This window comes from Lissotriton vulgaris, chromosome 3_1 (assembly GCF_964263255.1).
Source record: "Lissotriton vulgaris chromosome 3_1, aLisVul1.2, whole genome shotgun sequence".
In the NCBI taxonomy this organism is placed as follows: domain Eukaryota; kingdom Metazoa; phylum Chordata; class Amphibia; order Caudata; family Salamandridae; genus Lissotriton; species Lissotriton vulgaris.
The window spans coordinates 1392567405-1392587296 of NC_141689.1; positions in this window are offsets into that span (position 1 = coordinate 1392567405).

A 19892-nucleotide genomic window follows, 5' to 3' on the forward strand; every position below is an offset into this window, starting at 1 on the left:
GACTGAAAGTGTATGTCGGTGCCACCACCTGGGGGGTAGGGGGGGTGGTTGGGTGGGAAATACGTTGAGGGTGTTAGTTTGTCTCTTGTTGCGGCACAGCACTGTTGATGGAGGCTATTTGAAGCTTGGAGGCTTTAGCAGCAAAACTAGCTTACGGGAATGGTCACCCCTTGGAGGGAACTGCTGTTGAGCCATGGAACAATTGACTTTGATTTCTACTCTCTTCATTGGCAAGCACTGACTTTGAAACCTGCCCATGTTGATGTCATGTGTTACCACATGTGCCTCTGTTTTGGATTCATACAGGCCCCCTGAGTGGGAGATGTTGCGGAACTGCCGCCTGTATTTTTTCTGTCTTTTTCTTTCTCTTATTTTTCCCCCTTTCTCTTGCTATACCAAAAATAAAAATTTTTAAAAAAACACAAAAACATTTGGTCTAAACTTAGACCAAATGTCAAAGCTTATGACTTTGGGAATTCAAAAAGGGGATTTGCGAATATTATCTTCATGTCCTCTCTCCGGGTGGAGATCTGCCCTGATTGCGGACATAAAGATAGTACTTGTAAATGCCTATTGATTCTGCCTGCTCTGTAATTGTAACACATCATCAGGTAAAACACAAAATGTGTATGTCTCTTCACCAAATTTTAAGCTCCCTTACATGTAGGTGGTTCCTAATTACTCTAGTCAGTGGTTCGACCACCATGTCAAATAGCAGGGAAGACAGCGGGTACCCCTGCTGTGTCCCTCACACTAAGGTAAAGGAAATAATCCTGGTTCTAGACCTATCTTCCCAAAAGATGGCAAAAAATATGGCCATCTAATTCTATCAAATGCCTTTTTGGGATTGATGGCTGTGAAAAGCATTGGGATTCTTCTCCTCTGAGCTTTCTCCATGAGATGAGCTTCTCTCTCAATGCTATTGCTCCCCTGCTTGCACTTGATGAAACACCCTTGCTTTGAGTCCAGGAAAAAGGCATTAAAATGCCTAGTTAGTTGGTCATAATTTTTGTGAAGATTTTGACATCCTATTCGGAAGGGACTTTGTTATAAAGAATCCACATTTTTTCCCTGTCTTTACCTGGTTTGGGGACTAAAGCTATATATTCTTCCTGTATCAATTGTGTCAATCGCTATCCCTCTGCTAACAAGTTACATAGCCTCATCATCTCTTCACTCAGCTGTGGGAAAACCGGTTTATAAAGCTCAAAAGTATACCTGTGGGTCTATTGACCTATAGTGACTCATATTGTTTAGGACCAAGAGAAGCTCTGCTCTTGTGGTGAATGGATCAAGAACACTCACCCACACTCTAGGAAGGGGGGTTCCTAGAGGGTTGAAGTAAGGCATTGTCATGCCCCAACTCATCTACTCATCATCATAATGTAGTTGAAAGTAGGCTTTAAGAAGGGTTTTTTTCGTGTATTTCTTATGCACCCATCCCCCAATGGGTTTCTAACTCACCTGATGTGCCCTCTTGCTCCATGTGTGCAAACCTTTCAGTGTGACATGGGGCCCACTTTGTTATCCTTCTCACAGACCATGTGTTTCAGTTGCAGTAAAGTCTGCTCCTCCTAGTTTGTGCATGGCATAGGTGGTCTCTCTTGATCGTGAGCTGCCTTAGCGTAGTGTGGGTGGTGTGAGCTTTATCCATTTTTTAAGGACTTTACCTCTTATGTCAATTTACTCTCCAAAAGATGCTTATCTGTTGCTTGTCTTGCTGATAGCACCACTGTTACACCCCTTATTGTCACATGCAGTGTGTCCCATACAGTTGGCAGGGAGGTGTCTCCTTCCCCATTCTTCCTAAAGAACTCTTGTATTTCTCCTTGTGTTTCAATCTTCTCTGCTAGGTATAAGAATAGACCCTTATTTATTCTCTGGGATCACCTTGTGTTGAACCTCCCTACCCCTACCCACTTCACCTCTATATTTGCTTCTTGCAAAAGATTTCTTCTATATAAGCCTCTATATTATGTTACAACCATTGTGTTACAAAGATGTAATCAATCCAGAAGTAGGATGCACATGCATGAGTATATGGTTTACTCCCTCTACCAAAAGTGGAGGGTTCTCCATGTGTCTTCAAGACCGAGCTCTCTTGCCCCTAATGGTCCCAGATAGTGCACCAATGGCTGGCTTTCTCACTCTACAACTGCCTATGTCTGTGTTCCACACAACATTCATATCGTTTCCCAGTAAAATCCTCCCAGGTTTGTGCTCACTAACTTCTCCAGGAATCCCCTTCAGGAATTTTCCTTGCCCTGTGTTAGCAGTGTATACATTAATTGTTGTTAGGGGTCGGTTTGTAGTGGGTGCTATACTCTCAGGAACCCTCCCTTGAGTCCCTTTTTATTTCGTTATATGACCAGAATAGCTTCTTTCATGTTCTTGTAGCTTAACAGGAGGTCAGCCAACTGTCCACTGGGGTCTGTTTCTTGTCCTGGGAGCAACTCAGGCCCTTGGAGTCTTTCTCCAACAAGTGCAGTCCTTATTCTGTCTCCACAGGCAGGTTCAGATCTGAAGAAGATAGCCAGGGATGTTACATGTATACCTGGCACCAGCTTGTGGGTGGAGGAAACTCCCTGACCAATAGTGAAAAGATTAACCTGGATCAACTCTACCCACTTTGACATCACTTCCTGGGGTTTGACTCTATGAAATGCCACAGTACACTTCACTGCCAACACCTAAAATGGTAGAACCTTTCCTTCCCATGACCGAAGTCTGGGCACACCCCTAAGGTGTGTCTAGGGAAAAAAAAACCCAGCGAAACAGTTCTGAAACAAGTTTTCCTGCCATTAGGATTGGTGCCATCCTTACTACTTAGAGAATGGAATAGACAGGCTCAGGTGCGAGAAACACCTCTCATAGGGGATGCCCCTTTTAAAGCATGTTCGGTTGGTGGGCACAACCCCCAGGGAATCCTGTCCGGAGAAGGTCGCAGCTCCCCTCGCAGAAGGCCCGTTTGTTCCCTTTTCTGGGAGACATTCACATCCCCTTGTAGGGGGCCAGCAGGCTGGCAGGTGACAGTTGGGGGTTAACTCTGAAAAGACTTCCAGGGGCTTTAGGCAGAAAAATTTTGACCTTCTAAAGTAACTATTTCTGAAACAGTGAGACAAAAATTGACTTTGGTATTAAGCTTTAACTCTGAAAATGAGTGTTTGAATTATTTTTCTAGCTAGTGATAATTTGAAGCTAGCGTCATTGAGTGTAATAAAGTAACCCAGTGTTTTTGTATGGCACAGCCAGCCTTGCTACAGTGAAAAATGGGTTTGGGGCCTTCTTCACTCTAAATACATGTGAAAACAATGCATATGTCCTACTTTTAAATACTATGCACCCTGCTTAAGGGGTTAGTAAGGCCTACTTTAGGGGTGACTTACTACTATTTAAAAGGAACATATAGGACTGTTTAAAGGGTGAAACTGCCCAGCTAGGCTGCTATGGCAGCCCTAGAGTAATGTTTTGCATGGTCACTTTAGTGGTGGTTATACAAAAAAGAAGGGGGACCAAGGAGCTTTTACAAGGTCTGCTTATTTTTATATTAATATCAAAAAAGGACACTGTTCCTAATGCAAGGACCAAAAGGTCACCCATGCATAGGAGTGCAAAAAGTCACCCATGTGTGTAAAAAGGGAATCAAGAGAAGAAACAGAATTCCTAGGTGAAGGAACCCAGAAATGAAAGGGAAACCGTTTTATGTCCTCTATTGCCCTCACACACCACACACTGGGCAAAGAAAACTGATTTCTTTCTCTACACTGAATGGCATCATTAAAGACAATAAACTAATGGGATGTAACGTGACGTAAACATGGTTACCCAGGATCACTTAATTACATGGTATACAGTTGGCATTCCACTTACTGCAAGTTCACCCAGAGGATTTCTTGCTGCTGGGGATCAAGTTCGGAGGTCACAACTATGTGGATAAGGCTATGCTATGGGGTGCTCTGTGTCCTGTATAGCCTTTGATGGCTGTAGCATGTTCCTAGAATAGGTGATCAGAACAAGGGTAGGCTTTGAGTAAGCAATTCACTATTTAGATTACTTTTTCTTTGTGTACCGGGCAGGTGGGCAGGGGAAATGCGCCAGGTTGATGGCAATCATGCAGGAGGTGCCTCTAGCAGAAGTGACAACAGAAGGCTCTGCGATGACCCCGACTTTTTAAGGCATAGAGGTGGAATTCAAATCATGATGTCTTGGTTACCGTTAGACACATTGATGACACTGAGGATGTTGTTGCGTGAGGTGGTATCCAAGCCGAAGTTCAAGCTTTGGAAAACTGGAGCAGGTTTTAGTATTGAGAAGCATCAAACCAACGATTGTTACGAAAAAATTGCGAAACGTGTCCCAGGATGTCAATGAGTTCTGTTGGAGGTAGGAGAATCACCGACACGGTTAATAGGGCTCAAGCTTAACCAATTTGGTCCAACCTGTGAATCAAGGATAATTTAAAAAAAACGTTACTTTTCAGTTTTATATAACGCAGACTTGGCTCAGGGGCATTAAAACACTTAACGTGAGAACCACAACACACATTACACAAGGTCATATTTTTTTCCCACTGGGAGACTAACACATTTGTCCAGAATCACAGGATCATGAGCATACTCCAGGACCCAAAACCTAGATCCCCAGGTGCTCGGTCGTCAGCTCTGGCCGTTAGACCACATCTCTTCTCAAACATATTATAACATAAGTAATCAGGAAGCAGCAGAGGTATTACTTCTGGTGCTAATGTGAAAGCATTAGAGATCTTTAGGGGTAGTTGTTTTTGTTCCCTGTGACTCCTCCATTGGATCTGGAGATCAGCTAGCACCTCCACCCCTCACGGTGCTTACCTCTCACTAATGGTCATGCACAAAAGAATGTAGGGTCAGATTCTTTGAAGTCACAAACCTTCTGCATAGTCCATATTATTAGGGAGGAGAAAAGTGTTTTTGATGTAATGGCATCGCCATTTCAAACCAGTAGCAATCAAACCATTGACAGCACTCACACCTCTCATAGTTCACTCTCTCACTTGTCGAGGACTAATAGTAACACCACACAAGCACAGCAATCAGATCTCCCACAGGATTCCAGTCCAAGGCCCCTGTCAAAGAGTTTCAGTCTCACCAACCAGAGCACTTTCACATCCCTTATCGATTAGAGCGCCCTTAGACTATCACTCTCAAACCTGTTCGTCTAATATTTACACTCTACCTACCCCACTAACACTCCTCAGACAGTAGCAGTCTAGCATTGACAGTCCTCTTTCAACCCTTCCAGACTAGCAGTCTCACACTACAGTACAGTAGGCGTCACACTACAAACAGCACTCTCACACACATCGTAGGCTGTCAGTTTACTTACTAATCGTATCCTACGCGGATGACACCCAGCTCCTCTTCTCTTGTAAGAGAGGAGGTGACTTTGATGGGGAGAGTATTCGGGATTGCCTTGGGGCTGTTTTTCAATGGTTTCATCTGAACAGCCTCAAGTGCAATTCCGATAAGTCCGAGGTACTTTTCTTTGGGTGTGACACAGAGCCAGACTGGCAGGCCTGGTGGCCAATGAATATGTTCCCTCCGTCTTGTTCCTCCCAGGTTGCCAAGAATCTGGGGGTCAAGATGGATAATAGGCTAACCTTGAAATCCCAGATCCTGGGGGTGTCGGGCACTTGCTTCGGCATCCTTAGGATGCTGCGGAGGTTTCTTCCCCTGCTTTCCGAGGAACACAGGACACTGACAGTCCAGTCTCTGATTGGGTCCAGGTTGGATTATTCCAACATTCTTTACCTGGGCCTCCCAGAGTACTTGCTGCAGCGGCTTCAAGTGGTGCAGAATGCCGCTGCAAGGGTAATTTATGGTCTCAATAGGCGTTCCAGTGCCTCGGGCCTGTTGAAAACTTTGCACTGGCTTCCCATCCGCAAGCGGATCGCCTTTAAGGCTCTGACTCTGGCCTATAAAGCTCTTCACAAGGGGGGAGCTAAGTACCTCCAAAAGAGACTGGTCTTTTATCAACCGACCAGGTCTCTGAGGTCGGAATCCCTGTACTTGGCAGTTGTTCCACATGTAAAGAAAGCGCGCCTCGGAGGCCGCTCTTTTGGATTGCTGGCACCACAGCTGTGGAACTCTTTGCCGCTTGCTCTGCGGGGAGCCACCAGCCTGTTGGCTTTTAGAAAAGGCCTTAAAACTTGGCTGTTTACTCAGTAGCCTGTTTACTGTGAGTTTTTGTCTGGCACTCCGTTTATTCTTTTATCTGGTGTTGTTATTCTGTCGCAGTTTTTCCTTTCTCCAATAAAGCGCTGGGACACTCTTTTTGAGTAGCCGAGCACTATATAAAAGAATAAATAACATAACATAACATAACAGCACTGGTATACCTTTCAATGAAAAAGAGTCTCATACTATGTCGGCATGCTTATACCTCTCATATACGAACATTCTAACATTACTAAATGTACTCTCAGGCTCTTCACAGACTAGCACTCTCACACCCCTGACAGTCACTACTAACCACACACTCACATCGCACACAGAGTAGCAATCGCTCTACATGCAGCACACGTTTTCAGCCTTATACCATTGAAAGACCTCTCACTCTTAGACTAGCATCAAAGTTAATAATAACTAATAACTCAAAGTCCCTCTTGGACTGCGAGAGGGCGCGTGATCCAAGATGGTGGATGTGCTTTGAGCTTCGTCATAGCCTGCCATTAATGACGATTTTTATGTGGAATTGAAGTGTTTTTGGCACATTTTTGCCCATATATCGCCTTTTAAATACATTGGCATGACTCTATCAGCTTTGGAGATGTTTTTGTGCATTTGAAGACTCGCTTTCTATGTGGAGGTCATTTCTGTGTGGAGACTGCACAGTTGAGTACTGCCGGAGGAGGGCATGGCTATAGAGAGGCAGTTCATCAACCGACTTATTTCATCTTAAAGGTAACATCTCCACTATTTTAACACCTTTTCTTAAAGGGGATGTCTGCAGAATTTTGTGTCCAACTAGTTCATGAAGAAATACCTTTTTCCTCATATTTGATACTTCCTGCTGCCTACTCCCTTCAGTTGCCTTTACTTGTAGTATATGGTATTAGTTCTACGCTTGCTTCTTTAACTGTATTGTACTTAATCTAAAGGGGATCTCTCTATCATATTCAGAATAGATGTTAAATCACCCCAAAATCCCTTTAATAAACAAAAGCAAACACCTTATCATCTGCCTCCAAAATCTAAAATGATGGATTCACCTGTTGAATCAGTGACAAAAATATTGAAAGAGATTCATGCAATACACAATAACAATGCTATACGTTGTGACATTAAACATATTCAGAGGGATACGGCAGACCTCAAAAAATATCTGATGAAAATCAAGACAATAAAGCTGTGTTTTGGCGTGTTAACACCTCAAATTAACCTAAAAGCTCCTATGAAGAAACCGCATTTGGACCTCAAAAATAGAAATTTTCAATATCATTTGCGCATTTTCAACTTGCCAGAAAATATTAAAGGTTAGAATTGTAGATCCCTTTTGGATAACCTTATGCCTTCACTACTAATAACATTTCCTGAAAAATGTGAGGTTGACAAGGCCCATTGTGTACCTTCCTATCACAATCCACATCACTCTAAGCCTACACAAGTGATATTTGAAGTACTACAACATAATTATTTAATACTTATCCGGAAGTCTGTTCAAGACATTCCGGCACTGATTGTTGAAGGACACAAGATTTACATTCATCAGGACTTTGCAAAAGAAACAGTCGCCATTTCTAAACAATTGTCAGACTTTCGCCCCAGTCTGAAAGAAGCTGGAAACAAATATGGTCTATTTGACCCCGCAGTTATGCGCATATATCAATATTATGCAACAACATTTTTCACTTCACCTGCAGATCTAATTGCATATCTTGATCTTCATGCCCCAGTGCCTATGGATTCATACTCTTCTATAATTAATACTTGATTATTCATGCTGAATAGTTACTATTGTTTCTTTTTTTAACCTACAGCCAGCAATATGGTGTTCCATCTAATTCATGGTTTGTACCTTCATAGTATCACTATTTTCTAAAATGTGTTCCTCTTTTACAGGTTATATGTGTTTTGTTTGTCTTGTTAGTTTGTTTGTCCTTCTATATGGGCTATTTTTCAATTCTAGTTTCGCTCAGTTTTACTGTCCTATATTTTTCTCCTATTCTATTCTAATCTATCTGTACGCTAAACTTTATCATGACTAATAGTTGTAAGATAAATGTTGCTTCACTAAATTTTAAAAGATGCGTCATCCTGTAAAAAGGTGGAAAATTCTAGACTATTTACATAAATGTAAAGCTGACATTTGCTTTCTTCAAAAACACATACTGATGACAACATTTCGGCCTCTATGCCAAAAATCCTGGGTGGGGAATGTAGTTTCTTTACCAGCAAAGGGTCTCAAAAATGGTGTGGCTATTTTAGTCTCTTACAAATTGCCATTTACCGTTTTAAAATTGTAATTCGGACTCAGATGGTCGCTATATTCATGTTCATATCCAAACTGATAAACATTCTCTTCATTTAGTTTATATCTATTCACCTACACAAATGATCCCTAGTTTTGGAAATGTATGCCTTTTGAGATTCTAGCCATAGGAACTGCTCCTACTATTATAGATTTGAATATGATTTCTGACCCACTTTGGGATAGAAATTTCACAGTTAACTGTTGCCCCTCAAAATCCTACTCTCCATTTACAGTTTTTATTTCAAATACTAAATTAGTGGATCACTGGAGATTTACACACCCTACTGCTAAAGATTTCCCATTCTTTTCTAATGCGCACTCTACATAGAGTAACTATTATCTTCCCAAAACTTAACTCACATGATTTATAATCCCAGAATAAAACCTATTACAATATCAGACCGGTATAGAGACAAAATATCAACTCCAAAATATCGACTGGACATAATATCGAGTTTTAAATATAGACTGGACAAAATATCGACTGGACATATTATCGACTACAAAAATATCGTTTTTCAGGTAAGTGAAGTAATATCGACTGTATAAAATATAGATAGCAAAAATATCGATTTTTTAATAATATATAATATTTTATAGTGTATTTTTATGTAATAATATGTGTGAATAGTGTGTATTAATGTTATAAAATATTTTATTACATGAATTTTGTTTTTATAATAATTGCGTAATGTAATTCTGTAGCGGGTTGTGGGTTTATAGGGGAATAGGGTGGGAAGTAATTTAATAATAATTAATTAATTAATATATGTTTGTTAATATTTTCAATTATTAATTAATTGATAATTAATTAATATTAATTAGTTAATTAATTAATATAATTTTGAATATATTTTGTATTAGTAAATAATTGTTAATTAATTAATTTTAATTAGTTAATTACATTAATGAGTACATTTTTAATATATATAATCTTGTGTTATTTTTAAGTAATTAATTTTGAAAAAATAATATTAATTATTAAAATAATTACAGCTAATGTTCTAATATATTTACTTTATTGTTATTGTTAATTAATAATTAATTGGTAATTAAATAATATTGATACATTTTGGGTAAAGGAGCATTTTTAGGGTTCAGGGTCAGTTTTCAGTTCATGGGTAAAGGGGTATTTTTAGGGTTCAGGGTCAGTTTTCAGTTCATGGGTAAAGGGGTATTTTTAGGGTTCAGGGTCAGTTTTCAGTTCATGGGTAAAGGGGTATTTTTAGGGTTCAGGGTCAGTTTTCAGTTCATGGGTAAAGGGGTATTTTTAGGGTTCAGGGTCAGTTTTCAGTTCATGGGTAAAGGGGTATTTTTAGGGTTCAGGGTCAGTTTTCAGTTTTTGGGTAAAGGGGTATTTTTAGGGTTCAGGGTCAGTTTTCAGTTTTTGGGTAAAGGGGCATTTTTAGGGTTCAGGGTCAGTTTTCAGTTTTTGGGTAAAGGGGTATTTTTAGGGTTCAGGGTCAGTTTTGGGTTTTTGGGTAAAGGGGTATTTTTAGGGTTCAGGGTCAGTTTTGGGTTTTTGGGTAAAGGGGTATTTTTAGGGTTCAGGGTCAACAAATAAGATTTTAAAAAATTATTTTTATTATTTTCATTTATTATTTAATTATTATAATTTAATTTAAGTCGTTTTAAGTATATTTTAGTAATTAAAATTTAATATTAATTTAATTTAACACTGTTTTTAATAAAGTCGATATTTTTTACATCTATATTTTTGTTAACGATATTTTGTACTCGATATTTTTGTACTTACCTGTTTGTAGATACAAACTCGATATTTTGACTGTCGATATTTTGTCCACGATATTTTGGCAAGTCGATATTTTGTCCCTCGATATTATTTCAGTGATCCTATCAGACCATGCTCAGATCCGGTTCTCCCTAATTTTAGCTGACATTCCTCAACCAACACAGAGATGGAGAATGAATGCTGATATTGCACCCTCTGATTCAAATCAACATAAACTATTATCTGCTATCAATGCTTATTTCCGTAACACTAGAACTGATGATACATCGAAAATTATACATTGGGATGCTAATAGACATGTATAAGAGGAGTTACTATTTCTATAATGGCACATGGGAATAAGACATTTAATGTCAAATTATCATCATTAGAACAGCAAATTGTTGTGCCTGGGAAAAAGTTTATAATCTCCCCAGATATGCAATTGAAAACACAATTTCAAAATCTTTGTTATGAATACAATACTTTGCTTAGTAAGCAAGCTGTCCTTTATCTTTGCAAATAAAAAGTTAATTTTCAATACAATGCTAATAAAACCGGTCATATATGTGCTAATTATTTACTAATTCAAAAAGCTACAAATCAGATCCATGCTATTCGTATATCCACATGACATCTGTTACTATCCACCACAAAGATCGCTAAACAATTTCAAAAGTTTTATTCAAGTCTCTATAGTAAATCTCAGGATGCTCAGGATACAACAATAGATAACTTTCTTCACAATTGCAATTTACCAACATTGTTGCTCATTGACAGCCCCGTTGATGCCCCCTTTAACTAGAGAGAAAGTACACTCTGTTAATAAATCCTTACATTTAAAAAAATCACCAGGACCTGATGCTATTCCAGCAGATTTCGGGAAAACTTTCATTGGCCAATTGTCTACTGTGCTTTGATCCTTGATTCGGTGTTTTGCTGCCAATGCTTCTGTTGAAGGATTTTTTAAAGATGCAACAACTATTGTTCTCCCTAAGCCGGATACAGATCACAAACTACTTCAAAACTACCTTCCCATTTCGTTTATCAACCAAGATTGTACAATGTATGCCAAGATTCTTGCAACTAGATTATCTCCAATACTAAATATTATTAATCAAGCAGACCAAACAAGCTTTTTGAAAGGACAATTTCCATCACACAATACTAGACTTGTTTGTCATGCTTTTGCTTCTCTCCGTAACATTAAAAATCCTAGTGTTCTCCTAGTCCTAGCATTAGATGCTGAGAAAGCATTTGATAAAGTTAATTGGAAGTTTTTGTCTAAAACTATGGAAACGTTTTGTTTTAGTACTATATTTATTTCAATGGTTAAAGCATTATATTCTTCTTCCAAGGTAAGCCATGCGTGTAAACATCTGTGCATACACCAAGGCATCCAATTTGCCTGAGCAGAATTGCATGTATCATACATGTGTCCATCAGTGATGCATATTTCTATGCACCCATCCCCATGCCAACATCACTTGCTGTGATGTTGTGGTGGTGATATTGGCTTACCATTACTTACAAGCCACTGTAAATCACTGCTATTTAACCAAGGCACATATACACACTTTACGTGGCGGGAGAGGTGCGGTCAATGGGTGTTGTGTTTTGGGTCCACACTGCAACACCTATTTAAAAACATGCTGCCCTATACTCACAGGGGGGAAGACAATAGGACGATATTAAGAAATGTATGCAAGGAGAAACGTGATCCCTAACATGCAATTATATAGGAAATCTTCTTTTCCTAATACCTTTGATCTTTCCATGTGTACTTCATTGTGTATTACAATACTTGAGACACACATACAGCAACCTCTCCCCTTTACATTGCAGAGTCAGAAACATCACTTCCTGTGCAGCACCCTGTCCCACTCTTCAATGAGAAAGAGGAAGGAATCTCAACCATCGACTAGGACACCCTCTAAGAGCTGCTCAACTCCATTGGCAGCCCATCTCCGGAAGCGGGGACATCCAGCAGCGTTGTGGAAGCCCAAAGCACCCAGCAGCAAGCACCTACCACCACAGCTGTCTCCCAGGACCTTGAGGACCCACTTCTAACATTTCAACATTGTACGGTAGAGGTCCAGCAGGAGATGGCTGATCAGGTGCAGTTGTGGCAGTTGTGGCTTACCGAAAGGTTGAACGATCTTGCCCCTAGGGCAGCCCCCCGGTCCACGGCGATACAGCAATCTGCGCTGTGGTTTACGGAGGTGCTTCGTGTGGCTCGCAGCCAATGTAAGGTGGCCGAGAGGACCTGGCGCCTTCTGTATGACGGGGAGGCTAAACTCGCCTATAGGGCGGCGGTGAAGACTTACCACCGGGACATTCTGAGAGCTAAGAAGGAATATCTGGCTAGGAGGATCGAGGCATCTGCGAACTCCTGTAAGGAGATCTTCACCATTGTGAAGGAGTTCACGACCCCCAGCTCCCATTCGCCCCCTCTAGTTTCTCCGGATGCGTGGGCTTGTGATCTTGCTAGTTTCTTTACCAACAAGATCAAGGCGATTCAGGCCTCCTTCGTGGAGGGGCCGGAGGATGGAAGCGGCGCCCCTGGGGCCGGTTGCGGACCACCGCACACGCCTGTGGCGGTATTGTCTGATTTTCCAGCCGTTTCCAGCGATGCGTCCAGGTTGCTGCTGGCCAATCTTAAATCTGGCTCGCCGCTTGACCCCTGCCCTGCCAAATTCCTGGCTGGGGTGGCGGCTGTGGTGAACCCGCTGGTCAACCCTATCCTCAATGCCTCCCTGAGGGAGGGGAGGGTCCCTAGTTCTTGGAAAAGAGCGATGGTGATCCCCCTCCTGAAAAAAACGGGTCTTGATGCCGAGGCTCTGGCCAATTATAGGCCAATTTCACTTCTCCCGGCTCTAGCTATGATCACTGAAAAACATGTCCACGGCGTCTTGTAGAGCTTTTTGGAAGCTAACAATCTGCTCCACCCATCCCAATCCGGATTCCGTCCTAATCTCAGTACGGAAACGGCTTTGTTGGAGGTCACTGAGATCATCAGGAAAGACCTTGGATGTCGGCGGTAGGGCCATGTTGGTCATGTTAGACCTGTCGGCGGCTTTTGACACCGTCCCCCACAAGGCGCTTTTAGCCAGGCTTCATGACATCGGCCTCAGGGGAACGGTGTTCAAATGGTTCACATCTTTCCTTGAAAGCCGCCGCCAGACGGTCTGGGTTTCCCAGAGTTCTGCTGAGATGCCGCCACTGGGAGTCGGGGTTCCACAGGGCTCTGTGTTGAGCCCCACGCTGTTTAACATCTTTATGTCCCCTTTGGCGGCCGCGGTGGAGGCATATGGGGCCCAGATCGTCTCCTACGCCGACAATACGCAACTCCTCTTCACATGCGGTAAAGACCAGGAGTTTGATGGAGAGAGAATTCGGGACTGTCTGGTAATGGTCTTCGACTGGTTCCAGCGGAACAGTCTGAAGGCCAATTCGAGTAAGTCTGAGGTTTTATTCTTCGGTTGCGTCAACGATCCGGAGTGGTGGCACTGGTGGCCGTCCGATATGTGTCCTCCCGCACAGTCTTCATTGGTGGCTAAAAATCTGGGAGTCAAGCTGGACAACCAGCTGTCGCTGAGAACACATATTCTCGGTCTGGCTGGCACCTGTTATGGAATTTTGAAAATGCTTCGCAAATTCCTGCCCCTACTGTCTGTGGAGCACAGGCGGATTACTGTGCAGGCTCTTATTGGATCAAGGCTAGACTACGCCAATGCCCTCTTTCTCGGCCTCCCTGACTATCTGGTCCAGCGCCTGCAGGTGGTGCAGAACTCCGCCGCCCGGGCAATCTTCAGCTTGCGAAGACGAGCTCGAGCTTCTGGGCTGCTACAGACGCTCCATTGGCTGCCTATCCGGAAGCGGATTCTGTTCAAATTCCTGACACTGATGCACAAAGCTTTGTTTGGATCAGGAGCCGGATATCTGCGGCGTAGACTGGCCTTCTATCGTCCAGCCCGCTCCTTGCGGTTGGAATCCCTTTTTACAGCAGTGGTTCCGCGGGTGAGGAAGGCCCGTGCGGGGGGGGGGCGCTCTTTCAGCTGTAAAGCTCCCCAGCTGTGGAACTCGCTTCCGCTTTTGCTCCACAGCACTGCCAATTTGCTCCAGTTCAGGAAGAGGCTGAAGACCTGGCTTTTTAATCTTTAGGCTTTTTTACTGTTTTCTTTTTTGTTTTTCATTCTGTTCTTGCTCTGTTGTGTTATTTTTACTCTGAGTTGCAGGTGGAAAGCGCCGGGACACTCTTTTCGAGTAGCCGTGCGCTATATAAAAGCACTACAACATAACATAACATAACATAACATAACAGGTGCGGTTGGGGTTTGACAGCCTGGCAGCCAAACTTGATGGGTTCCGAGGGTGTCGCAGTCTCATTAGGGACTACCTAGAGTCCATCATAGGCACCCACAGTCCACTCCACACTTCCAGCATTCCATGGCTGACATTGCTGGAGTACTGACTCAGAGACAAGAACAACTGTCTAGTCAAAGTGGCTCTAGCGATGTCACCAATAAGTTGTGTGAAATTAGAAAGATCATGGGGAACATGGAGCGGATGCAGGCCTCACCCTTGGCAGCCATGGCTGCATACCACAGAGAAGTTGCTGGAGTCTTGCAAACCATGCAGCTCATCGCTGTTGTGATGCCTCATCATGTGGATCAGATGAATGCTGCTGCTACTTCAACATCCACCTCTCACCCCCCTGATATGTCACAGCCTCACAGTGCCCCAGCATATACACCATCATGCACAAGGGAGGCACATAACACATCAGAGGAGGAAGTTGTGGATGATTCCACACTTCAGCGAAGAAGTCAGCGGTAGCATTCATGTGTGCCAAATGGATATTTTCTGCTTTGATCTGTGCTTACCATCATGCCTCAGACACCATCCTCCTCTGTCCAATAAATGACTCTGCTACAAGGCCTGCCGATGTTGGCATTGTTACCAATGACACTTCAATCAGCCTGCTGGTTGAACTCTGCCTCTTATTCAACATGTCTCTGGACAGGTTACCCCCAAAGGACACTGTCAGGCCCTCCACTGGGCATCTATACAATGTGGGGGATGTTTGACCAATTACTGGGCCAGTCTTCTACCAATTTAAATTCATATATAAATAAAAAATTTAAAGTCACACAGATGTGTGTTGCCTATGACTTGTCAAGTTTAGAAGTGTCAAAAAAATGTATGGTCATTGAAACCATCTAAACTCAGACACTGGGACACTTGACAAATGGTCATGTTGAGTCTGTGTCCCTGATAGGCAGTGAGATGACCAGGTATGTGTGAACTAGCTGTGTCCTCATAGCACAAATACTACATCCTTACAAGAATCCAACATTGCCCTACATACATGATGGGAATAGTCATGTGCTGAAATATGTCCAAGTCAGTCTCATGCCACTAGATGTGTCTTCAACTAGCATTGCTGAAAAGCCTTACTTGGCTGATCTACTCACACTCAACAGGGTGGACAAAGCTTGTTGTGATAGGTGTCATGGCATGTCACAATTCAAAATAGAGCTAACACCATATTCACATATATGATGAAGCGTAATTGCACATCTATACACTTCGCTATTGGAACCACAATGTCAGTTTCAGTGAAGTTGTGTTGGCAACAGGGACAGCTCATGAAGTGCAAGTCCTCAGTCAGCCACTTACTGTGGCTTAACAAAGTCTTGAAAATAAGGAATCCTCTCAAGTTGTGCTCACTGTGAAAGGGGAGGTCAATGTGTCTAGTGGTGTGTAGTGCACTTCAATTAGCATAGAGTCAGATGCTTTACTACTATTTCAAAGGTGGCATCACTATGATGAAACGCCAAAAGTAACAGCTGGGCAAAGTGGGTATTACACTGGTACTAGAGGGAGAAATGCTTCATTTCACCTCCTGTTTGCCGTTTTAACTGTGTTCTGTATTGTGCAGAGCACATTTGATCCGCACAATGGCAACATTCTGTATGTGCCGAAAGGTGAGCCTCCCTGCACATAAACATCCAAATTCACAAATGATGACACAATTGCACTGTTAATCAAGGGTACATATGTCTGTGCATGGCAGCTTCAGACCGTGCCAGACACATGTGAAATGCATGGTGGGGCCTTAATCTAGGGAACACAGCGCACACTTCCATTTTCATGATGGATTAGTGTTGCAATGTCAATGTTTGCTTAAGCCCCTGTTTCTACATTGTGTTGAAAATGGGCCAACATGTGGTGTACTATTCAGTGAGTCACACATAAGATGTAAAAGTTAACAAAAGAGTGTCCCTAGCCTAGGGCATAACTCTTACTTGCCATCCTGAAATCCATGCAAGTTTCCTGTGCACAAATAACTGGATCCTGACACTATCTGTCCAGCTAAATTACATATCATGACCCCATGTCCACATTATAATGATTGTTGTGTGATTAAACAAGTTGAATACAAGGTAAAAAGCACCACTACATCAATTCACTTCTGGCATAAGTGGAACAACAATTACAAACCAGTAACCATTTATTACAATATCACAAAATGTCCTACCCTAAACTAACACTGATCACTACAACTAACCTAATCTTAACTAACTGGTAGTAACTGAATGCTACCCTAAACTTCTACCTTAACTAATACTATACACACAACAACATATCTGAGACATCAACCCCCCTCCCACCCTTATAGCACATCAGCAGACAGAACAAATACATCTTAGCTAAACATTAACTAACTACACATATAGCCTACCTAAATATACATTTGTGTGTTGTTTATTTTTTCATATAAAAAAATCAACCCCCCCTACCCAAAGGAAATGGAAACTTAGCCCAGAATACTACATTATGAGAATAACAAACCTAAAACATCTAAAAAATATCACTCTAACTATTCCTACACTAAAACTACACTTCCTAACAATTACAAACCTACAGTAATACAAAATTCAAAGATCATTAAACAACGGGGAACTGGTGAAAAGGACGAAGAGTCAAATATTGTCCAGCTCAATATAGGAGACCCAGGGCAGCCTTGATGTTGAAGGTGGGTCCTGTGGTCCAATATATCCCTTTCTATTTGGGCCAGTTGCACATTCATGTTCATCATGCACTGACGGTCCCTGTTTGTGAACGTCATGTGTTCTTGCTGCAGATGGCAGTGTGGCAGTCCCTTTTACGTGTGGCCATGTGGGGGCACCTGCTTGTGTGCCTGATCCTGTGGCAGCATGTTGGCTGTGTGGTGTCTGATTTTGCGGGGCAGATCTTTGGGCATGTCTGGACCCATGCCTGATGTTAGAAAGGCCAGGTATGGCCGGTGTTTCCCTCACAAATCTTTGCGGTCCAACTTCAAGCAGAGACTTCCATCTCCCAGCTGCCCAGTCATCTCTGTACCTCTTTGCCATAATGCGATATCCCTTGGCCACCCAGTGTATGTGCTGATTTATCGCTATTTATGGGCCTGGAAGGCGTGTGCCTCCTCTGGTGAAATGTCTGTAAAATTAACCAAATTTCAATATGTGAGTCCAGATAATTATGGCAATGTTCTCCATTTAACTCAGAAACACAAGGGCTGGAATACATGGGACCCTACACTCTAACGGAATATTGTGAATTTCAAAAGTTACATGGACAATGTGATGTTGAATTAATGATTATTTACAACATGATGGTGACACTGACATTACAGTGCATGGCATGTGATATGTACTGTCTGAACACAATGAGATTGTGAGTGTCAAGTGATGGTGCTGTCACATACCCTGACTTAGGGGAATATGCACAAGAAAGTGGAGGCAAGAGATGTCATCCTACCAAAGGTAACACCTCACTCCTCAAATTCTGGAACACAAGGCTGCACCATATGTACAATAATGTGGTGCAGCTGTGTTTCCCCCTGCCATGGTGCTAAGTTCATCAACTCAGCCCCAATGCAGGCACCCTTGTACAAGAGTGCAAGGGTGTCCGTGGGCAGGGTAGGATTGTTTATGTGTAGGAAGGTGTCCCTTCCTGCACATGAACAATCATAGAGATGCCTTTCTGTCATTTTCATGTGTGCTGATTCATGCAGCACACATGGAAGGGAAATAATGGCATTTCTTTTTCTTTATTTCTACATGCACAGGAAGGGACATCTTCATGTACAGTAACTAACAGTGCAATTGGGCTTTACAAGGCAGCACACATGAAAATACAATGTTAGTTGGCTGAACACTGACTTGTACACAAGGCGCACGCCCTCCTGCCACAACAACTTCACAATAGGTGACGTTTCGGTGGCGAGATTGACTTGTACATTTGACCCTGAGGCTACTAGAGTAATGAGCCCAAGAAGAGAGCTTGAAAACACAATTGCAGAGTCTAAACATGCCCATTAAATACATATGGCCATCTTTGCAAGGTGGTTGAGAAGTGTGCCATTGGTATCCTTGGCTTAACGCTACGCCCTGCTACTTCATGAAAGTTTGTATGCAGCATACATACAATAGTACTGTGAAGACCTGTGTCTGACCCCGCACTGCCTGAAAAATACTGTCTCCTTAGGCATTTCCTGGCCCACAAGCACAAAGCTGCAAGTGTCTCTGCATTGCTGTTGAAGATGAGAATGGTCCACAGAGTGCCCCTTCCTGCATATGACCATTCCTTACAACATGTTCAGACAAATCAATGTGTGCTTCATGCAGCACATATTGAACTCACATGGTAACATTCTCAGCACTGATTGTTCATGTGATGTAAGGCGCACCTTCATGCACTTGAACAATGAGTGATGTCTTGTTATTTCCATTTGTACCGCACAACGCAGCACACACTGGAACAGCATGTTTGTGAACAAATTCAACAAATCTCACCACTGTGCATATTCAGATACAAAATGCCAAGGGTACCACAGATTATGCACTCAAACACATTCTAGCTGGCCTTTGAGAGAGTGCCCAGACCTCCAAAGATTTGTTTGTACATGTATTCAGCTCCCAACCTTGGCACACAAGATATCAAGTGAAAAGGTGTTTTTGAGCCCTATTGTGCTTCATTCTTAGGCAGCAGGCTAAATGCAGCATTGTGACTCAGGCTAAGGTGATCGTGCTCCCACAATGCTGTACAATGTAACGGCGATGAGCAAATGGTGTGCTAGTGATATGCACCAACATATCAATGATATGACACATCAGATGATTGTCAATCACTAATGACAGGAATCCAAGGTTGTGACCTAACTTTACATTACGCTGATGTCGACACATACAAAGCAGATGTGACTCTGGATCCTACAGCAATAAATTGGTAATCACTGACAAAGGCTTACATATTGTGGATGTGACTGACTCTTTGTACTGGTTTCTGTGAATGACACCTGATGCAACAAAGATTTGAACATCAATGACAGTCATCTTAGTCAAGGATGTACACGCATTCCATCTCTGGTCTTAATCACCACCAACATCACTCACGTGTCTCCGCTCCTGTCCATACACTGTGCAATCCACATGCATGTGCTGGAGTGACATGACCCATTGATATTTCTTGCATGGGTATCACTGACTGAGGATGTGCAAAGTTACATCCAGAAGACATATGCGTTTCTCAATATTAACTTACTGATTTGTTCATACTTCACACTTGTTTGAAACAACTTCACTCAATCTGAAATGTCTGC